At 40.0% G+C, this 23,146-nt stretch overlaps 1 long non-coding RNA gene across 1 annotated transcript; it reads right to left on the reverse strand.

Annotated features, from left to right (window-relative positions):
• Positions 1-618: 618 nt before the first annotated feature.
• Positions 619-18,752, reverse strand: LOC120369335. Its single transcript, XR_005583086.1, has 6 exons — positions 18,693-18,752; positions 10,303-10,346; positions 3,517-3,637; positions 2,666-2,723; positions 1,216-1,292; positions 619-669 (listed from the first exon to the last, which is right to left on the reverse strand). It is a non-coding gene; the product is annotated as an uncharacterized LOC120369335 (long non-coding RNA).
• Positions 18,753-23,146: the final 4,394 nt, after the last annotated feature.

The raw sequence follows: 23,146 nt of genomic DNA on the forward strand, positions 1-23,146 counted from the left end.
CTCCTTGGAGTCTGTTTTTGAAGTTTTTTTTGTCGTAATATTGCGACTTTTAGGTCTGTAATCAAGTGGCCAGGGAGATTGAAGTATTCTCCAACTGGTTTTTGAATGTTATAGTTCTTGTCGTCTGATTTGTGTCTATTTATTCTTTCACATAGGGACTGTCCGGTTTGGACCATGTACATGGCAGAGGGGCATTGCTGGCATATGATGGCGTATATCACATTGGTAGATGTGCAGATGAATGAGCCCCTGATGGCGTGGCTAATGTGATTAGGCCCTGAGAACAACAACTCCTCCAGTGAACAGTAATTCTTCCTGCGAACAATTGCAAAAATTGCAGGTGCAAAAAGGGAAAGCATTTTAAGAAGAGAGCCTAAAATCAGTCTCTCTTGGGTGGAAAACCCAGATCTTCGGGTGAGGATCTAGCTCATTAACTTAACCGTAGATTTAAATTCTGCACTCGTACTTTTTTGTGGGAGGCTCTTTTTTCCCCCCATTGACAATTAAGATTTGTGTGGGGGTATGAGTGGGACTAGGTTCTCACACAGTTTTAACGCCTAAACGATATGTTCAGGGTTTACTTAATCCTTACACAAAAATTACAAGGATCCAGTGCAACTTGGAACACGCAAACCTGCATTTATAAGCAGATAGGGGGAAATAAATCATCTGTAAAAGAAAAGGAAACAGATCAAATACAGAGATAGCTAAGTCTAAATATCACACTACATCTAGTTCTGAGAACTATCATAGATCCCCAAGCAAATTAGTATGGTAGAGGGAGTATTAGCTTTGATGGAGGGAGCTATGAGTTCTTTCCATTCCTCCTCACTGCTGCCTGCTTTCTCCTGTTGTTTTTCTCTAACTTTATGACTCTGAACTGAACCTCTTTGAGCCACACCAGAGCACAGGATAAAAGCAAATGATGGCAAGTCAGCCTCATAAGAGCATTTCTAAAAGCAACAGCCAGAAAATAAACAAAACAAACATCAGAAAACCACCACCACCGAACATTTTGTGTTAAACAAAAAACCCAAGGGCCATATTTAGAGGGCTCACTTCTAAACCTAGATGGCAGTACTGTAGGTAGATTATCTGATTTAGGCCCCATTCTGCAGTCCTCACACTGGCTAAACTCATACTGAAGATGTAACACATTCACGGCCATTAAGATGAGGCAGAGTGGATAGGGAATATTGAAAGAGAGTTCCTCACCAGAATAAAGTAAAAAGTGCATCTATTGGAATCTCATCTGGACCAATTACAGCAAGGACGAATTCATGTTTGGGTGCCTGAACAATGAAGACCATGACTGAGATAAATGCATAATTTTTTACTTCTGGAGTTATATAAATTTTGATGTCAAATAGTATACGACATTCCTGCTGAAGTCTTCAGAACAAGTGCAGCACTTTTTGTGAATTTAACTGTACGACATTACTGCTAGATTATGTAGGTGGGGGTTGTTGAGTTGAGGGTTTTTTGAAGCAGATTGGTGGGTGATGGGTTTTCTGGTTCTATTTGAGGGGAGTTGCATTTAATAGACACTAAAAATTAGATTTTTAGAAATATTTCTGTGTTTAACTCCCAGTGATTCCAATTGGAATTTGGCACATATATACCTTTAAAAAAATCTGCCCCTACAGTCTCATTCCTCCATCACTTCAGTGAAGGGCTAGATTCTGTTCAGGATCTACATTAACTTCCACCAGCACAGGCCACAGCAGAAGGCTGCAGAGGTAAAAGGCTCACCAGGAGAAGAGAATGCAGTGATAGAAGCCTGCCATAACTTTTCTTGTGCCAGGATGGGAGCCAGATGGTTTGGGAGAAACACAGACAGGACAGCTGCAGAGCACACTAATTCAGCTACCATCCACAGAATTGCTAAGATGTTCCATTGGACGTTAAAGATGCTTCCTCCCTATAGTGAGGGCTATAAGGAAGGTTGATGATGGTAACACAACCTACCTTCCCGTGAGTTGAATCACTGCTTGGGCACAAATGGCTTTATTATTGCAAAGGGATAAAATCTACATGTCCTTGTGCCAGCTTTAGAGACTCAGGCCTGATTTATTCAATGGAAATAGTGCTGATATGAGGGCACTTGAAATATATTAGCTTTTTTCTTCACAACTTCATGCCATCATTACGTATCAAAAAAAGCGACCTCGTGCTTCTCCTGTTTGCTGCCCGCAAAAAAGAACCCTTTTTCTTCTTAGAAAACCAAACACATAAAAAACTAGAGCTGGTGGGTAGCTATAACCTAGCACGTTTCCAGCTATAAATATGAAAGTAAAACAAGCAAGAAAAAAATAATGCAAGGACAGCAGTTTTTACAGTTTAGTTGATGTATTTGTTTATTCTGCAGCCATTTTAGTGCTGGCCAGACTGACTGCTCCCTTAGTGCCTGAAATCAAACATAATATGTAGCCTAAAGATAACACTACACGAGAGTTTTCAGGCTTAAAAATGATGCTTTTCAATAGGGGACTCCTTACAGTGGCTTCTGTGTGACATTTTTTGTTTGTTTCATTTCAAGCACTTAAAGTAAAGGCATCAGCACACTGCTACAGGGCCTGATCCAAAGCAAAGTGGTGTCAATGGAAAGATTTCAACTGGGTTTAATTTAACCGGCTTTTGATCAGGACCATAGTGTCTAACTCACCTGAGTACGGTACCATTCACTTTTCAGTTGCTGTCCAGGAGCATGTGCTTCCACTCAGCTGTATGTCAGTGCATGAAGAGCAAAAGGTAGAAGATACAAACACTGCCTTGCTTTGCAATCCAATGGTTTAAACACTTTTAAAAAAATAATAAATCTGATTTTTTTCAGCTAATGACATATGAAAGACACTTAACTCTGTTATTGCCTGGTGTGTGTTGGGGTGAGATTTTAGTGTAATGATTCATTTTAAGGGTGAGAGTTTCTATGGAATGATGCAAGGGATCAGAGTTGTTTTGAGTGATCTCCTCCAGTGACCAATGTGTCACCAGTGAGGCCTGAAAGAGCCACAACCAGTCTTCCCTATCTGGAAAGAGTCCATTGATGGAGGGGAAGGGGCATGAAATGAACCCCCCCCCCACACACACACAATACCTACTGACAAAAGCATTCCTAAGTATTATTAAAATTTATAACTTTCCCATATCTTGTATGGTATGCGAAAAAGAATACTCTCTGTGCAGAGCTAAGGAGAGCATGAGACTCCAAAGTGCATATGGAAGTTGAGTGCAAGTTTTGCATATCTGTAGGTGCACATGCAATTTGACTTGCTGCCTGCATTGATGAGGTGGCGGGTGGCAGACTTATGGACTCAGTCGGGTGTGTGCAATTGTGCACGCACAGTTTGTCTTGCATCTGTATATAAACTTGGGCCAATGTCTCCAATGCAGTTCTCCTTTTTGGTTTGGCACTTTGTCTGCATACTCACTTGACAAGGAGCTCTACTGCTCAGATCTCTTTCACAGGTACTCAAAGAACATAACACAATAATTTCCATACTGAATTACACTCACAGTCTGTCTAGTCCAAAATCCTGACAGTTTCCAGCACCAGATGCCTCCGAAAAAGGTGCACCAAACTCAGAAGCAGGATGATATGGGGTAATCTGCTCCTTCGCCAAGTTCTCACCTCAATCTGTAGTAATTAGAGACTGGCTTAAACCATGAAGAATGAGGATTTATATCCTTTCTAAAAAAATTCTTATAGTTAATAACTCTGGATATTTTTGTTGTCCATATAAGTGTACAATCCTTTTTTTTTTAAACCAATACTTGGACATCTCCATCTCAGTGAGCACTGGGAGCAGAACCAGAACTGTGCCTCACTAATAAAGGGACAAGATTATTCATGGAAGACTCCAATGTGAGTATTTTCAACACTGCAAAATGCTGACTCTGTATAAGATATGACTAACAATATATAACATTGCTGTCTGCAGTGTTGTTGTAGCCATGCTGGTCCCAGAATATTAGAGAGACAAGGTGAGTGAGGAAATCTCTTTTACTGGACCAACTTCTGTTGGTGAGACAAGCTTTCGAGCTACAAAGAGGTCTTCCTCTTACTCACTGTTAGTTGAATCTCTATTCTTCCATAATAGAGTTATTCTTACTTTCACTATAAATATGTCTAAGTACTATGGTGTTAAGAAAAGTGATGGTCCTGAGGCAAATCTTTCAAGAAGGTGAGTATGGTTCCTTTGTGAATAGCAGGCCTGGTAATTTTGTAAGTGCTCAGTGGACAAGGGGTGGACTGCAAGTAATGCTCTGAGAACACTGGGGAAGGAGTGTGCCCATCACTTCCTGGGGGAAGAGAGCAAGGCCTGCAAGGACCTGGAAGGCTGTGCTTCAGCTACCAGAGGCTGGTGGTTTCAAGGAGCTGATCCACAGCAGCCTGAGACAAGACTGCTTCACATCAGGTCAGGTGAAGTGCCTCACAACCCTGGGTATCCTTGGGGACCATCACCTATGCATATGCACTAACATATTTATTAGCTCTCTTCAAATCAGCATTGAGCATTATATATATCTCTCAGTTAATATCAGACACAATATCAGCCATTATCATCAAATATACACCACACCATCTATAGGCTACTTAGCGCATCAGTACTATACCCTAATGGCACTTCTTAATTTCCCATTTCTTGTGGTCACAGACTGGGTGGGGACCCTCCTATAAACACACTTATCAGTTACTTAACAAGCACCTTATGCGACTTTTAGACATTTTGTGGTTTAAACAGAAATTTTCCATCCTAGAACATAAGTCAATTTAGTAATACTTAGCAATCCTTGAGCCAGAGTTTGACCTTCAGTAGGATCAGATCTGACCATTATGATTTCTACATACTCACCAATACTTGGGTTCTTCACCAGTAGAAACAGGACCAAGTAAACCTAAACCATCCCTGACAATAGTTTCTCCAACCTGTTTTTAGAAGCCTCCACAACCTTCTTTGGAAGTCTATTCCAGAGCTTAACTACTCTAAGAGTTAGAAAGTTTTTCCTAATATCTAACCTAAATCTCCCTTGCAGATTAAGTCCATTACTTCTTGTCCTACCTTCAGGGGAGAACAATTCATCACTATCCTCTTTATAACAGCCCTAATATATGTGAAGACTTATCAGGTCCCTGCTCAGTCTTCTTTGCTCAAGACTAAACATGCCCAGGATTTTTAAACTTTCTTCATAGGACAGGTTTGTATCTTCCCTCCCCAAACCCTCTTGTATGGACTGTCTCCATTTTATCTACATATTTCCTAAAGTGTGGTGCCCACAATTCGACACAGAGCTCCAGCTGAGGCCTCACCAATGCTGAGTACAGCAGGACAACTACCTCCCTGTGTCTTACATATGACACTCCTGTTAATAATTCCCATATGATAGTGCAAATATAGTACCTATCTTAAAAGGGGGAACAAAGAGGACCCAGGGAATTATAGATCAGTCAGCCTAACTTTGATACCTAGAAAGATGCTGGAGCGAACTATTGTACAATCAATTTGTAAGCACCTTTAGTGTAGCAGGGTTAAGGGATGTCCAGCATAGATTTGTCAACAATAAATTATGTCAAACTAACCTAATTTCCTTCTTTGACAAGACTACAAGGCTAGTGCAAGTGGGACCACTGGATGTGATATATCTTGATTTTTACTAAGGCTTTTGATATAGTCCTACATGACATCATAAGAAAACTAGGGAAATGTAGTCTAAATCAATTTACAATAAGGTGGGTGTGCAACTGTTTGAAAGACCATACTCAAAGAGTAGTCAGTGGTTCACTGTCAAATGGAGAAGTATCTTGGGGAGGGCATAGAGGCTACTCCTGGATCCAGTACTGTTCTATATTTTCATTAATGACTTGGATGATGGAGTGGTAGAGTATGCTTATAAAATTTGCAGATGACACCAAGCTGGGAGGGATTGCAAGCACTTTGGAGGACAGGATTAGAATTCAAAATGATCTTGATCAACTGGAGAACTGGGCTGAAATCACAAGATGGAATTCAATAAAGATAAGTGCAAACACATAGGAAAAAAATCAAATTCACAACTACAAAATGGGGAATAAGTGTCTAGGTGATAGAACTGCTGAAAGATTTTGGGGTCACAGTGGGTCACAAATTGAATGAGTCAATTTGATGCAGTTGTAAAAAAGGCTAATATCATTTGGGGTGTGGCAATTGGAGTGTTGTACATGAAGACACTCAGGAGGTATTTATTCCACTCAATTCGGCACTTCTGAGTCCTCAGCTGGAGGACTGTGTCCAATTTTGGGCACCACTCTTTAGGAAAGATGTGATCAAATTGGAAAAAGGCCAGAGGAGAGCAACAAAGGTGATAAAAACCTGACCTCTGAAGAAAGATTACAAATATGTGAGCAAATTTAGTCTTGAGAAAAGAAGCCTGAGCAGAGACCTGATAATCTTCTAATACCGAAAGTGCTGTTATAAAGAGGACAATGATCAATTGTTCTCTATGCACACTAAAGGTAGGACAAGAGGCAATGGACTTAATCTGCAGCAAAGGTGATTTAGTTTAGATATTAGGAAAATCTCTTACTATTAAGGTAATTAAGTTCTGGAATAGGCTTTCGAGGGATATTGTGGAAGTCCCATCATTTGAGGCTTCTTAGAACAGGTTGGACAAACAACTGTCAGGAATGGTCTAGGTTTACTTGGTACAGCCCAGGGAGCTGGACTTGACCTCATGAGTTCCTTCCAGCCTTACATTTCTATGATTTTATATTAACCTTTTTTGCAACTGCATCACATTGTTGACTCATATTCCATTTGTGATTCCCTATAGCCCTCAGATCCTTTTCAACAGCATTACCACCTAGCTTGTTATTCTCCATTTTCTAGTTGCACGTTTGATTTTTTCCTTCTTAAGTGAAATACTTTGAACTTTTCTTTATTGTATTTCATCTTGTTGGTTTCAGACCACTTCTCCAATTTGTCAAGGTCCTTTTAAATTCTAATCCTCTCCTCCAAAGTGCTTTCACCCCGTTCCAGCTTGGTATCATCTGCAAATTTTATAAGCAAACTCTTCCAATTGCAGTGGGAAATGTTTTTGTTAAAAACATTCACAAAATTTGAATCCCATTTATCAAATAGCGCTACCATCTGATTTTCACCAGCTGAAAATATTTGTGAAATTTCACAAAATTGGTATGCATGAAAAGATTTCCCGGTAGTACCACAAAAATTCATTAACTTGGAAACATGGACATTTTACCTCCTTTCTCTTTTGTCCTGGCCAGACTGGAAAAGTTATTTCCTATATCCAAGCCAACTAATACTATAATAATACAGTCTTATAACTTGGGATATTTTAGCTTCACACAGAAATGGCAGAAAGATTAAAACATTCACAAAAAAGGTAATGAACAGTGAGGCTATATCAAAGGAAAGCATCTTTGAATTCATTCAGTGGGGGTTCTTTAGATTTACTTGTCAACTTGCAGCTGAATTATTTCGGTTTGGAATGACAGAAAGAGCTATCAGAATTATTTCACTTACTGAAAGGTATGTTAATATATTGCCCAGGCTGTTGTGAGGAAACGACAAAAAATAAATAAATTAATGAGTGAATATGAGTATGTCATTATAAAGGTGTGTAATGTAAAAGAGAGAAGAAATCAATGGTGTTGTGACCATTGATTCTTGCAGACAGGAGATCAGTATACACAAGAGGACAGGGCCAGTTGCATGATATTTAAAGCATCCACCTTGCCCCCCTTACCCCCTTATTATAAATTTTAAAAAAAAAAAAAAAATGAAAACAGTGGAGTCACATCTTTCATCTAAAGGTCAGCGCATAAAGAAAATATAAAATAAAAAAAAAAGTAAAGAAAATTACCATAACACACTACACACACACAATACACACAATACACTAGAACACAGTCCTCCTCAACCTACGGCATGTGATTCATCACCTTCAGGATAGAGTCGATTCCTGTGTGGTGTGGTGTGCATTTCCTTCATTTTATCACTTTAATTTTAGGTTTTGCATGCTTTTTAAGGTTTAGTTTTTATCTTTTCTATCTATCTATAATATATAACTAAACTATTATGTAGTGTAGATTTTAAAATGTTTTTTAAAATTTCATAAAAATTAAATTTTAAATTAAACCCCCAGACCCAGCCAGGACCCAGGAGGAGTGTGTGCCCTGAAAAATGAAGTCGCAAATCCACTTTTGGCCTTTGGCATGCTGTTGCTGCCTGCCCCCCCCTTATCACATAGTATTGTTTCTGTTCATTTGGATGACTGAAAAGTTTATAAAAAAGAACAAGGCAATTTGGGTCTGAACTTTTGAACACAGATTCCAACTCTTCTTGTGAACAAAAAATTAACTCACACAGATGTTCACAGAAAGTGAACAAAAAAGTTCAGGAATGCCACTGAAATAAATTTTTAAATTTTATTAGAACAAATGTTGTGAATAATTTTTAAGTATCCACATATCTCTAGCTGAAAGGACAGCACATTTCTTTTCACTTATCTTATATCCTTACTTGAACCTAGAGGTAAAAAGCTAATATATCAGTTCACCTAGCTAACATGAACACTGATTTTAGTTGGTTTAATTTTACTTGCTGTTTCGTTAACATTTTAAAGCTTTTCTTAAAATCTGTTTGGTTAATTGAAAAGTGCTTGTGCACAGCAATGATAATAAAATAATAAATTACACTTACCAAGCATTTTTCAAACAGGCTTTCAAAGTGCTTTAATTGCTCGTTAAACAAACAGTTTATTGCTAAAGTCACAGCTGTGTGTATTTCTTTGCTGGTCAAGTGGAACCAAATTGCATATTCACAGTTTACAGTAGTTGAAGACAGTGGTTAAAATACAGAGTGATGGAAAGCACTTTTGATTTAGTACATGGAGGCATATATTTTTATAATACCTGTGCACCAGGGTCTAACCCAAATTAGAAGGTGCTGGAATATTTACTACTATTACTGAGGATCTGGACATAATTTTTATTTACTCTGAGGTCTGTTTTTAATCATTTTCAATGTAAAGGAGACTCAGTCCTTCCAGTTTATTACTGAGAAAATGTAACCCCTCTATCTCCTGTCCTCCCACATATGCATATCCTACATGAATGTGCATTCAAGTATAAGATACTTATTAAGGGCCAAATGCACCAGTGAAGTGAATCAGCACCATTCAAATGAAGATGTTGATAACATGGTGAAAATTTATAGCCACCTGCTTTCCACACAGTTGACACTCCGAGAACTGATTTTCATTTACACTGACTCCCCTTGACACGTCTTTCCTGGGTGAAAGGAGGAGTAAATATTTACACCCATTTTAAGGCCCCCATACACTAAAAAAAAGTCATGGGATGAGGCCTTAGTGTAAATGAGACTCAAGCTCCTAAATGCTCTTTACTGCCAACACAGCCCACACTCCACAAAGGGCCTAGATGCTCTCAAAAAACAAAAACGAATAGGGTCAATTGGACCAACTCTGAAGTAGGACCCACAAGGAATGTCACTGCTGTGGCCAGAACCAAAAGATCCTTCTTTTCCACTACCATAGTGTCCACCACATCCCAGCTAAGGAAGATGTTCCATCTCACTAACCACCCAATAGATACAGACTGCCTTTTTCCACCCCAAAGACAACCACCTCCTGTATGAGAAACTTTCCTCCATCTTTGTCAGCAAAATTGAGCAAATCCATGACAGCTTCTTGGAGACCATGCTTAATATACCTGTGCAAGACACTCCTCGTACCACCATCATCAATGGCTTAGATATGACAGTGAAGGATACTCCAGACAGCCTTCTGGTACTATATCTAGTTTTAAAAAATTAATCTGTTTCTATAACATCTTGAAGTGTTATGGTATACCAAAAAAGTTATCATTCAGATTTTATATCAACATGCAGCTTGCATAGTTAAAGTAAACACAGGCTTGAGCAAATGTTTTAACATAGACAATGGTGCCAAAAAAGGATGCATTCTCTCATCATTCCTGTTTGGCATTGCCATTGACTTCATTATGAGAAAAAGTGTAGTCAGATACATCAGCATCACATGGTTTAATGTTAGTACACTAGGTGATACAGTTTTTGCTAACAAAATAGCTCTTAAGTGACAGCTCATCCAGCATACAAGCAAAATCCAGTATTGCCAAAAAAGACAGGGAGTAATAATTATGAAAAAACAAATCTAAGGAGAACCTCAGTGATTTAAAAAGTTTTAGCAACAGGCAAAGGGAAATCAAAGCTATAGCAAATGAACACTACATTTAGCACTATGAACACTTCAAGCACTTACCTTCACGAAAATATACTTGCACTGATTTTCACAACATTGCAGCTCTGCAAACAAAACAAAAATATCACTCAGACAAATGTCCATAAATTATGGGGGGAGGGAGGTGTTATTGCTATGAATATAGTTAAAGTAAATGTTTGGAGTTCTATATGACCATATATTTATGGACACTGCTTTGTAGTATTTATCTGGCTCTAGACAGGGGCGGCTCTATGTATTTTGCCGCCCCAATGGCAGTCAGGTGGCTTTCAGCGGCGTGGCTGTGGGAGGTCCTCTGGTAACATGGATTTGGCAGCATGCTCATGGCGACTGGCAGGCCATCCCCCACTGCTTGCCGCCCCAGGCACGCGCTTGGTGCGCTGGTGTCTGGAGCCGCCCCTGGCTCCAGAGGTTCTGATCAAGTGAGATCCAAATCCCAATCATCTGTTGTTCTGATTTTGTAACACTGAAACCTAGCAAACAGTTTTTTCAAAACAAAAACTTATTTTTTTCTCCCATGTATAGTATTTTTAAATTGTGAATGAATTTATTACTCATTAAAGTTGTGGCTGGATAGCAGCAGCTAAAGCAAACCATAGCATAGATAGGATTGTGCAAGTTTCTTCATATAGCAATTAAAATGCACCTACCAGGTATTCTAATCCCAGTGTCCCTAATGCATAGTCCCATTTGTGAGTTTACTAAACCTGGGATCAGGATCAGAATTTACTTGTTTTTAAAAATGTAATTATCTCTATATAAAGTCCCTTGCTCCAAAATCTACTATATTCAAGTCCTTGGCTACCCATATTAGAAGATACAAACTCCTTTGATTTTTACATAGTTATGCAACTGACTTTTATAACCTTGTGCTGATGTGTAATGAGACTGCATAACAAAGTCAGCACTGTACCAGTATTAGTAGCAGCCACTGAAACTCCAGTTTCTAGTGGGCTAGTGAATGTTTAGTCAACATTCTCAGTGTGTAACTGCAGCACTTCAGAGAGACCCCTCCACTCGCTTCAAGGAGTATGCACATACTGAGAGTTTTCATAAGCATCTTTAGTCAGATGACATATTAAAAAAAGGCAATGAAGAAATAGATGGAATGGAAAATTAAATCGCAGCTAGGTTTCTCAGTGTGAAGCTAATGGCAGGCCAAATGCATACCCTGCAAAACCTGGCAAACTGGAGTTTTTTCAGTGATGACAACCTCTGCAGGAAAGCGATCTGCCTTAGGAAACGATGCATGGGAGCACAGCAATGGAGGGATGTAAACCCTCTCTCAACTTCCAGATCTACAGTTATCTGGGAAAAAGCATTTTACTATATCCCACTCAGTTTTAGAAGGCAGTGAGGAAAACGTGTTTTAATTAACAGGCAAATTCCTCAAAGCACCTACATTTAAATTATAGTGAGCACTTGCTGCCTGTTTCACAGGCACAGACAGATTTCTCTTCCAAGAGATTATTGTTTTCTAACAGGAAAGTGTTACTTAAAGAGAATGACCAATGACTTTCACTTTGCCTGTTTCCCTTCCACAGGAAGGGGTATTACATACCTTCCATTGTACATTCTAGGAGAAGGCTTTTCTATTCTAGTCTGTTCTATGTAGGTTTGTATACCATCCTCCTCACCACAGCATCAGAGCACCTTCTGGTAGCAATTTACATAATGTGACTAACATCTGTCATGTGTGGTTCGTGTTCTCTCATCCTCTCCTCAGAGGGAGAATCGTGTATGTAGTGTAGTGCTGTCATTTGGTTTTGTTTTTTAAATATATGCTTGTTTTATATTAGAGAGGGCTATGTTGAAGCAGTGCTTTTTTTTTGACTTGGAGTGGAAGGTGGGGAGATTGGTGATGGTCCTTGTTGTGTGAGTTCAGTACAAAACCTCAGAGCAGCCCCTGAGAAAGCTCTCCTTCTTGTAGCAGAATTTGGTTGGTCCAGATGGAAGGTGGCAAAGATGTGTATAACCAAGGCCAGGTCATCATCTATCACAATGGGACTATTTCCTAGTCAACCATAGATGGAGCAGGAGCAGTTTTGAATTACGATTGAATCGACCAGTTAATTGTGTACCTTTAACCAAAGGAGGTTGCACCATAGGGCCACAAACATTTGCTAGGGAGATTTTGATCTCCCTGACCTTCCCATATTGCTAAATGGGAAAAGGGTCCCAGTTGAATCTCATCCAGGTGGAAGAGGATCTCAATGTGGAAAAGGTTAATGACTGTTCTAAAGACAGACAGAATTTGTTGGTATCTGTTTTAGCCTGGAAGCATTTACATGTTGGTTCTTTCTAAAAACTGTTCTTTCCATATATAGTTCACTAGTACCACATTGTGCCAGAGAATGCAAGGAGGAAGAGAGCAAACTCAAGATCACAAATATAAGGTTACCTTTGGTCATCAAACCTGCAAACACTCCACAAATCTGTTACTCTGGGAGTAAGTGTAACAAATAGATTACCACATGCATTCCATTTCTGAAGGATGGCGGGGGAGATCTGTGAAGGCAAGTTAAACTACAGTAGCTCTTATGATAGGAGAGCATTAGAAGTGTCAGACACTACTTACAGCTGAGCATCCAAAAATTCAGATAATCTGAGGAGCTTTCAAATTTAATTAAGCCCTTTAGGGCTTGAAATCATTCTGGACTGGAACTGGATGGGAAACGGTTTTCCCATTCTGTTAAAGTTTCAGATTTCAGCAGTTCTCATTTCACATCAAAATGAAACCAAGACCATTGGAAATTTTTCATTAAAAAACCAAAACAAAAAGTAGACACCCCCCCAGAATATGGTCTGACTTCTGAATCAAGTGGAGCAGGGCCTAGAACCTGGGTCTCGCACATCCCATGTGAGTACCTTATCCACTAAGCTATTTAGGGGTGAAAAAACTAATTTCTAGTTCTGACAAGAAAATCCATTCTGGACCTGAGAAGCCATTTAATTAAAATTGGTATGTTCCAGTGAAAAGTTTGTTTTGCCAAATCAGCATTTTCCAATGAAAAACTGTTTTATTGAATGATTCCTGATCAGCTCTTCTCTGAACCTCTCATAACCAGGTTTGCTTGTTAGATTTCAGGCGCTTACACAATTTCAGAATTGGTTGGACACAATACTAGGGGAGACAGAATCCACTTTTGCCATTAACTTTAATGTAAGCATCACTAGAGTCATGCCTTTCATGACATTCTGTTACTTCTGCTCCCCTTCCTGGGACTCCCTGATTCTATCACAAGAAAGGAGAAAATAAAAACAAACCAGAGTCTGTGATTGATTTCTATAAGTTTCAAATTAAATCCTCCATTCATAAATTCTCCCAGGAAATCTTACTCCAAGCCTTCTTTGTATGAAGTACTAGAAGATATTTCAACATGACTACTATAAAAGTTGACCAAACATGACCATTATAAAAGTTCTGTATGGAACCAAATTCTGACTAGAACCATGCAGAGGTACACACCAGAAAACCTATAATCAGCAATGTGGTTGGGATGTGACTGCCAATATTCTGGCCATTCTGATACACCATGGAGAAGCCAGCACTCAGACCTTCAAGGACAGAAACAGGGGAGTAAGCCATAATGTAGCTGGGAATTAGAGAATGGCCAACAGGTTTCTAGATGGATGCTCCATAAACCTGCACAATGGTCAGTACAAACTAGTGCAACTTTTAGTAGAAACAAAATGCAAAGAGGCTGTTTCATGGAGTTAATTTCAGTCCTGAGTTGGGTCCTCTTTATTTTCATGTGCATGGTTTTTCAAATTAGAAAACCAAAAGAAAAACAGGAAGGTTGTTAGTATGTTAATGAAAGGAACTGAACACAGGCCAGGGTGAGAGATTAGCCAGCAGATCCGGTTGAACTTTTTATTTTCAATAATATTTGTTACAGATTTAGCACTCTTGTGAGTGAATCAATCACAAAGTGATCTTGGGCTGGATTGTGTCCTTGAAGTCTGCTCTAAGTAAGGGCAGTTCATAGCCATCCTACCTCAGGAGCAGCAAGGACCAAGTTTTGAGCCAGAGGATGACAATTAGAGTAACAGAAATTTTCTACAGGAACTGCTGGTGAGGCTGCCAGCCTGCCTGGTTTCCTGCCAGCTCACCTCCCGTTCATCTTCCCAGGCTCTCCAGCAGCCCACCTGACAATCATCTGTGAGCTGGGGAGCCTGTGACCAGAATGTTCCCCCCTCACACATGTTCCATTTTGGAAGAATCAAAATGGAATGTTTTGAAAATATGCCTCTTTGAAATTTTGCATAACCCATTTTTGTTCTAATTTGTTCTTTCAGAAACGTGAAATTGCCTAGGGAGGTTGTGGAATCTCCATCTCTGGAGATATTTAAGAGTAGGTTAGATAAATGTCTATCAGGGATAGTCTAGACAGTATTTGGTCCTGCCATGAGACCAGGACTCAATGACCTCTTGAGGTCCCTTCCAGTCCTAGAATCTATGAAATTGCTACAGGATGGGAATTCCAGTTCCCACACAGCATTACTCACAACGCTGTTCCTATTTCCTCCTTGTTCTATGTGGGATGTAAGCGAAGACCATTTCCCAGCCCTGCCTGCCTACTCCCTACCCACTTGCAAGAGAAAGAAGCAACAGCTCAGTGGTTGCTTTCCTTGACACACTGCAGGTCACAATGTGGGTATCCCATGCTTGGAAATGAGGTCTCTAACCCTCCTTCCCCGTGCCTATGTTCCAGTGCATAGGCCAGCTCATGGTTGAATCCTTAATGTATTCATTATTCATAAATATTCACTGCATAGTCTGCACAAATAGCATTCAGACACTGGCTTGTTCACAAACAATTTTGCTTCAGACATTCACTATTTGTACAGTAGTTCACTTATATCTTAGGGTGTTGTTTCTGCCCCCTGATTGCAGGAACTAAAACTATCTTGCGTAGGAATACTGAACAGCCAAAAGCAATTCTTGCATTAGTAGTGTGAATTTTTGCATGAATATCTGTGTAAAAATTCACGAAACTTGGAATTCTCAGGAATACACAGCAGCCATCCAAATACTCTGGAATATCAAATAATATGGCACACGAATATTAGTGAATCAAGTTCAATGGTTATTAACACAAAGAAGACCGTTCTCTGTTTACAAATCAGAGTTTTATTATTATTATTAATAGTAGTATTATTATTCAGACAGACAAGTCAGTATAAGGCAAGCTGATGTCAGTGGCATGCATTAAAATGGGATTTAAAATAAATCCTGTCTAGAGAATAAAGATGTATTGGGTAAGTACCCAAGAAAAAGGTTTTGAAAAAGAAACAGGGAAGAGAGTGGTCTGAAGCGGAGAGCCTGAAGCAACAAACAGGAAAGGATGAAGAGACAGGCACAAAAGAGCAAGCTAGTGCAAAGAAGAGCCAGAGGGGGGAAAAAAGAAGTTGATAAAGGACAGATGACAGAGACGGAGAATCAAAGTGACAGACATAAGGAAGTTAGAGAGATTCAGGAATTTAAGAAACAAAATTGGCATTTACCAAAAGGATCCTTCCACCAAAGATATTGCCAGAATCAGTTTCATTTTCTCTCTTTCAATGTTTGTTGATTCCTCACATGCTCATTAGCTGGGGGAGGGAAACACTAACCCAGTTTTTGGAATCATCATCATAAGAAGGTCCATCGCTCACATCAGTAACAGAGTTGGTTGGATGATTCATCACAAATTAATATTGTCTAGAATTTCCAAAGGGGCTGATATGAGTTTGGCACCCAACTTCCATTAAATTTCATTGTGATATAAGTGCCTAACTCTCTTAGGGTCCTTATTCATCACAGAGCTCTTTTTCTGTTTCCAATTATTCTACAGACTGATCATGTCCCTGATTCTCCACTTCATTACCCCAGTTTACACTCTATCAAATACCCCAAATCCAGGAAATTATCTGGTCCCCACCTGGGGATTTGCTACTTTGCTATGGTCAGATACAAACATCGGTCTTATCACTCATAAATAAAATGTAAGCTATGCTTAAATACATACTGTACTAAATGGTAAACAGACAGGGAAAATTAAAGATATGTGGAATGAGGGGCAGCCGCAGAGAGGGGACAGTTGAAAGAAAGCAAAGATATCCCACAAAACAATCTTGAACAGAGTGTTGACTTTGTGCTCTACTGAATATCTGAAATACAGTGTTCAGAAACCAAATCCTCTGTTTGTAAGTGCCTGTTCTTTTGGATACTTTAAAAGCATATTTACTATAGCATGCTCATTAAATGTGTATAACCTCCAGGTGCCTGCTCCTGGTCACAAAATAATTTGCCTGGAGATGGAATCCCCGTTTCTATTGTATGGGATGTGTTAGGCCAGACCCACAGTTATTATTACTATTTAAATATTAAAAACTATCACATCACCTATGGGCTGATCTCCAATCATGGACCAGGACACAATTTTGCTAGGTGCTGTACAAACAAAAGTCAAAAAGAGACTGCAAACTCTTTGGAGAAGGACTAGCTAAATGTAAGACAAGAGAACAGATGGATACAATATTGGTCAGCATGAGAGGAAGTGGTCTCAGCACATCAAAAGCCTAATAGTTGTCAAGCTTTTTGTAGGTATCACAGCAGAGGAGAGTTTTAAGAAGGCATTTGAAGGAGGATAGTGAATTAGTTTTCTGATATTTGTGAAGAACTGCTCCTGAGAAGGGCAGGCAGCATGGTAGCAAGCACAAAGGTCCTTACATGGAAATGTAAGGCGGGAGCAATGGAAGCTGGCATCATAGACCAATGGGAAGTGGAAGCTGACCTTTTGATGCTGAATAAGAGAGGATAGGTAGGGTGAGGATAACTTGAGGAGGGACTTGAAAGAAGCTTTTGTTTGGTATGATGGAGAATAGGGAGCTAGTGGAGGGATGTAAAGATGGGTGACAAGGTCAAAACAGGCTAGGAAAATCATCTTTGTATCAGGGGTCTGAATGGATATAAGTGGAGCAAGACGGCATTTGTCAAAGCCAAAGAAAAGGATGTTGTAGTAATCTAGACACAAGATAATGAGAGCCTGGATGAGAGTTTTAGCTGTGTAGATGATAGGGAAAGATATATCAGAGACATTATCCAAAAAGCGACAAAGAGTCCTGTGCTTGGAAGGAAAATTGACAGATCCATTGAGGTAAATAGAATTATGGTGGACTAAATACACATTAAAACATGATGAAAAGCCACTTTGAGAACACTTATATTGGAAGTGTGCCTGGCAACTATATGTGATCCTGTACTGAACATGTATGAATTAAAATAATAGCATCATCTCAAATAGTCTTAAAAGTAACTTTTATGTTCAAATATATTTAGGAAGGAAAGTGGAAAAACAGCTTTCCATTATGAACTGCAAACTGACTGTTCCAATAAACCATATCCAGCTTATTTCTTAAAACAAACACAAGCAAAGTCCCCTTGTAGCAGCAAGTGTCCTTAGATATCCTTGTCTGCCTGACCTACCCATAATCATGTCAGATCAGTTAACTGGAAACTGGGTGTATGAAGAGCAACATGTTTCTACAATGAGTGCAACTGTAGGTTCTGTTTTTGTAGTGCTATTAATGAGTAAATAATATCTAATACTAGGGTGTCTACTTTCCAACACAGATGTAGGTCAAGTGGATAAATACAAAGCAGAAACAACCAACATTTTAGTCACACACACATAATTGGCTGAGACTGTTGTAGGGAGCTCTCAAATACCAGTCTAGAATTATTCAAAGCTTGGCTCTGTGTGAAAACTTCCTGCTAACAGAACCAAAGTGGTGCTGCTCACAACAGTCATGCAATAATTGCAATTAATTGTACTAAGGTGAAATAAAGATCAAAATAAGGTTTGCATGGAGGCTCTTGGGAATTCTAAATCACAAAGGGTTTTGAGTTTGTTTTTGTTTTCTAATATATCACCAACTGTTTTCCTAACCCTCAGGAATCCTCCTGATGGCTATGATCAAAACTGTTACACTCCAGAGCTTTTAATGGTGCATATATGGTGTCAGAGCTCCGACCTTGTCCCCATGGGTCCCACGCTTCTAGGTGGTTTATGGTAGCCTCAGGGGCTCACTGCGACCCTCCACGTAACCCTTCTCTCTCTAGGGCCAGGGTTACAGTCTACGGAGCCCTTTTCATCATAAGCCAGCAAGGAGGTTGGTCAGACAACTCCACAGTCTCTGTTGTCCCTAGGGCTTATTTCAGAACAGTTTAGCCTCCTGTCTTGACAGGAGCCTGACTTCCCCTCCTAGGAGGTGTTTCTGTAGTGGCAGGTTGTGGGGGCAGAACCCAGGCCCACCCTCTACTCTGGGACCCTAATGGTAGCAGCTGTTGGCATCCAACCTTTCACTGCCAGAGTTGCTACATTTCCCTGGGCCACTTCCCCACAGCTCTCCTTCTTCACCCTTACCTGAGTGCTCCCTTACCAATGGCTTGAGGATATCTTCATTAACCAGCCCTTCAGCCACACTTCTTCTCCCCTGGCTCTTCCCAGCTTGACTGGAGTGAGCCCTTTTATAGTCTTAAAAAGGCCTTAATTGGGAGTCAGGTGTTCACATTACCTTAATGGACTCACCTGACTCTTTGCAGGTTAATTGGAGTCAGGTGTTCTCACTAGCCTGGAGCAGCCCCTGCTCTGGTCAGTCAGGGAACAGAAAACTGCTAATCCAGTGGCCAGTATATCTGCCTTCTACTACTTTGTTGTACCCAACTGGCCTGGGTCTATCACAATACACACTGGAATTTGTTTGAGATAAAACATGGGGAATTTCCCTGGACAATCTATGTGGCTGAACAAACACATGCATTCCCATGATAATTCACTGTTGACTTTCATAGAAAAGCAAAAGGATCTTCTTTATCCAACTCTCTCAAGCACTTAATTTTAATCATAAAAAGGCTTTATAAAAAGCTGACAATTCCAAGCCTAAGTGATATTGGCCGAAATCAAAGTGATAGTACAACAGTCTTTAATCATGCAGTGCTGCCAATAGAGTTATCACAGAGAGGTTTATTCTTTTCTGTTGTCACATGCCATGAAGTCCATCAGTGAGCCTTGTTTTACACTTCGTTTATTTATACAATCTAATAAAAATCTTAATAGTTTAAAAAAAATTATCCCTCCTTAAGACCTGATATTATTACCTTCCCCCATTGCCAACTGTTGTGAGATTTAATCAAGAGGGTTACTTTCCATAGGGAAATTGGTTACTTTTTATGGTCTCTGCCAGGGACTAGAAATATAGTTGGTATAAAATATCTGCTTCTTAAAAGTGTCTAAATATGGACTATTGAATAAATAATGTACCTTTAGCGGATCCTAAATGCTAATTTATGCAACTGTCTGTCAGACAAAGAAACAAAATCTATAGCTGGAAAAGCTTTTGCAGTGCCCGTTCGGAAACTCAACCCTATTATTAAATAGAAATGGGCTGATTTTCCAAAGGTTCTGAGTACCCACAAATTCCATTGGAAGCTGCAGGTGCTCAGCACATCAGCAAAATCGTGCCTTAAATGTCTATAATCGGCTCAGCACTGTACAAAACTCAAATGTAAGAACAGTCCCTGTTCCCAGGCAGGGGCGGCTCTACAAATTTGGCCGCCCCAAGCAATCGTGCCCGGGAGGCGCCCCCGAGCCGCGGGAGCAGCGGACCTGCCTCGGGCATGACTGCGGAGGGTCCGCTGGTCGCGCGGCTCAGCTGCACCTCCCGCAGCTGCGGACGGTTCGCTGGTCCGGCGGCTCCGGTTGAGTTGCCGCAGTCATGCCTGCGGGAGGTCCAGCCGAGCCGCGGGACCAGCGAACCGTCCGCAGTCATGCCTGCGGCAGGTCCGGTTGTCCCGGGGCTCCGGTGGACCTCCCGCAGGCATGACTGAGGCAGGTCCACCGGCCCAGCCTGCCGCCCCCCTGGGAAAGGGCCGCCCCAGGCGGGTGCTTGCCCCGCTGGGCTCTAGAGCCGCCCCTGTTCCCAGGATACCTTACAGTCAGAGAGTTATCACCTTTAGAAAGGACAGGATGTACTGTGGGACCATGAGGAGAATGTGAATTTGTTTGACTCGCATTGATTTTAGTATAAATAATGACTCCCCTCATATATGATGTTACAGTGGAGAGGGCAGTTGCTGTGGATCAATGCTTCTGGGATTTGTGAAAGAAATGGGACTTTATGGGGGACTTGAATGAGGGGAGAGTGAAGGCCTACTGGCCTAGGTCCAAATCATGGCCTTATTCAAGTCAACAGGAGTTCTGTCCACTGCCTTGTTGTTATCAAATTATAAAATGATGTGTCAGCACTGATATGGGAGCCACAAAATGGTGTTAATTTTACACACACTGTACTGTTCTACAGTATAGTTAATTCTTAAATACAAGGTAAATTATGGGCCTCATCCATGAATTTCTCCCCTTTTCGGTTCAGGAATTATCCATAAAGAAATCATGATTTCATTGAATTAATCATCAGCAGAATTCATGGGCTTATAGCTTATTCATGAGCAATTAAATTTGATCTATTTTCATTGGACACTTAGGCCACATAGTATGCATCAATTTCCTGATTGGGAAAGGCTACACTCTTACGAGTAGGTTTGCAATATTCTGCAATATTCCTTGTAATTTAGTTGGGTTTTGTGGACTTCCCTAGAAACAGTGGTGGATTAATGCACAGGCCCACAGCACCCATGCCCAGGGGCCCCAGCCAATTTGGGGGCCACCCACGTGTGAGGGGCCCAAATGTTCTTTGTGCCCAGGGCCCCAGTAAATATCAATCCACCTCGGCCTGGAAATCATTTGCTAAGTATTCTCAGAAAAGAAACACAGGAACAGACTCAGTGGAAGCAAATTCATTTAAAACTCAATGAATGCTTACAGCAAAGGGGGAGGGAGAAGACAGTATGTTCTCATTTGTATTTAATATAAACGGTATCAACAGTGTTTCTAGTTTTAGGGTGAAATTTATAAAAACCTACCTTACAGAACCTACCCAAGCCCCTACAAAATAGTGGAGGAATATATATATCCTGGAAATACCTAACTACAAGCATTGCGCAGCATTGAAAATTATTTGTGGAAGGATCAGTACACCCTAAAGGTCTCCAGTGCTCATATGGACCTCATTCCCAGGAATCCTAACAGAACCATTTGTTTTATATTAATAATGGAAAATCATGAATTTATAAATCTGAGTTTCAATGCACACTGCAAAAAAACCCTCCATAATCTTCCTAAAAGATTTACACCAAATATCACAGGATGTAGATGCAAATCAATCATCCTAGTCTTCTCATATGGGACAATGTTTCTTTTACAATGCAATACCTCCAGGCATGGAAATGTATTCTTTTTTATAGCACTTTAAATTGCACCTTAAAAATAATAATAAAACATTGTTAAGAATTGCTTACAGGGTTAGAAGTCAATCTGAGAGTCACATCAATTTGAATTACTGCATGCCTCAGTTGCATTTCAGACACCAGGACAATACCATGCAGCTGAACGTCCTGGTTTTATAGTCTGATTTCCAAGGTGGTCATGAAACACGCTTTCATTTAAATAGCGGTAACCTTGAAGTAACTTATAAATGAGATATATGGATTTATTGCTTAGCAGCAATTCATGATCTCACTGCATGATTAACAAGTCACTTATTTGCCAGTTTGTATAAATAACTCTGATTGTTCCTTATGATAACAACCTGAAACTTATCGTTTCTGTTTAGAAATAGAGACCTAAATTTTCAAGAGTGACTACTTTCTTCTTTTCTCGTAACATTTTCCTACAAATTCTGTCTCTTTATGATTACATTATAATCATCTGACAGTACAGTTAGAGCTACCTGTCCACATAGGCAAAAAAAGTGTCATGATAAATTGTCTTCATTAAACATAAACAGTAAAGGACTTGACAAAATGAACTTTGACAAAACAATTGCGGATGTATGATATGTCACATTTTGTTGACAAATGATAGCTACTTGAGAGAATGCCTTCTGATAATTATAGAGAACAATCAAAGGATCCTGGCAATGATTATAACAACTGTCTTAGCTGTGTCTTGGATGAAGTCAGTGAGATTCCTTCTAGCGGTTTGCTGCAGGCTTGTCTCTGATATTTTGCATATGTGTTGCATGCTATCTAATTACCATCATCAAATCAAAGTTTTGGATGTCTGAACTATACTAGTAAAGTCCACCTTCCTTAAAAAGGCATTCATGGTCAAACATAACACACTTTCTGGTAAGGGAGAGACAGATGCTACAAAGCTGCTACAGATGACAAAAACCCACCTAGCACCTGAAAGAAATTTAAGGGTGATTATTCAATACTCACATTTGACTTCCTGAAAAGGACTGCCTGAAAGTACTGAGTTACCAAGAAGTACTCTTTTTCTTTCATGCAATGGGCTATGACTGTTCAATTTTACATAGCAGTCTAACATTCCAAATCAAAGTAGATAGAAAATTAAGCAAATTCCAAGTCTGGTATAAACAGCTAGCCACCATCCTTTACTGTACTGCTCATTGTTCCTTGGCACCATTGTCCGACATGAGAAATCTGGGATAAGTAGCTAGACAGAAGTGATCCCTACGTGCTAGGGATCCATCCTCCAAAGGCAGCAAATAGGAAAGAATCAGCTATTTCCCATGTGACTGGCATCTCTTGCCATCTATACTCTGCAGATGAGTTCCCAGTGTACTTCCTGTTCTCAGCTGCCTTCATGACATGATTATGGTATTACTCAAACACCAATACATCACAAAGCCATGCCTGCTGAACACCCGCATTTTGTTTCAAAAAGGGGCATTTTGTATAGACTTAGATTATTTTCTAATCAATTTGCTGACCCCTTGAGTATACATAATGCACTCA

Source organism: Mauremys reevesii, linkage group 7 (genome assembly GCF_016161935.1).
Source record: "Mauremys reevesii isolate NIE-2019 linkage group 7, ASM1616193v1, whole genome shotgun sequence".
Lineage (NCBI taxonomy): Eukaryota > Metazoa > Chordata > Testudines > Geoemydidae > Mauremys > Mauremys reevesii.